Raw genomic sequence first — 944 nt, 5'->3', positions numbered from 1 at the left:
TAAGATATGGATGATGGATGATTTACCTCAAAGGTCTATTCAACAATTTAGCATCCCTGAAGTAAAGTAATTGAATATCTTATGTTGATTCATTTTAGCTTTTTTGAACACCATTCATGACAAAGATTGCTTCCAAAATGTACTTACGACATGCTATTGAGGAAGCCGCTACAGATGATATCAACAACATTCAAATTGATGGTGTCGTTACACCTGGAAACCAAATTGTTATTCTTGCAAAAGAACTCCTGGACCAAGATTTGGAAAATAGTGTTTGCCAAGAAACACTCCAGGAGGTTATTGGCCGAGCGCTTTTAAGCGATCGGGCCTTTAATCAGCGCTTCTCCGTCCGTGTATCTGTCTGTCCGTTTTTGGAGAAACGGCGCCTCAAAGATTTGTTTTTTATGTTCTCGTTTTTTTATCAACAAACAGATAAGAAAACAGAAAAAGGTTTAACTGGGTTTTTGTAGCTAGGCAACAAGAATACTGATTAATTCTATGATAATAGCTCGTCTCCATTTTTCAGAAAACATCAGTTTTTTAAATCGTTTTAAATAAAGCTTTGACCATAGTGATTTTTTTCACATTTGCCATGTACAAGATGTGAATTTCTGCCTGATGTATCCAATAAAGCTATAACATGTTATACATTTCCTGCTAGGTCAATCATTCTTCCGTCTGAAAATTTAAGAATCGCAACGAAAGATTAAAATGAAGAAGAAACTGCCTGGAGACTTTTCCTAAAATGAGTCTTTCAACTTTGAGGAGCTAAGTACGAAGAATAAATACTTTGAAAATTTTTTTGCGTTTTTTGGTGTATCTTTAGTCGAACTAAAAACAGATTTTCGGAAACTTTTTGTAAACGCTTCTTTGTCTCAAAATCTTCAAAAAGGTGTTTTTTTTCAATTTTTTTAGCTGAAATTTCCATACAAAAAGTTATAATT

Source organism: Clytia hemisphaerica, unplaced genomic scaffold (genome assembly GCF_902728285.1).
Source record: "Clytia hemisphaerica strain Z4C2 unplaced genomic scaffold, Clytia hemisphaerica genome assembly, whole genome shotgun sequence".
Classification (NCBI taxonomy): domain Eukaryota; kingdom Metazoa; phylum Cnidaria; class Hydrozoa; order Leptothecata; family Clytiidae; genus Clytia; species Clytia hemisphaerica.
This window is presented reverse-complemented; position numbering follows the sequence as displayed.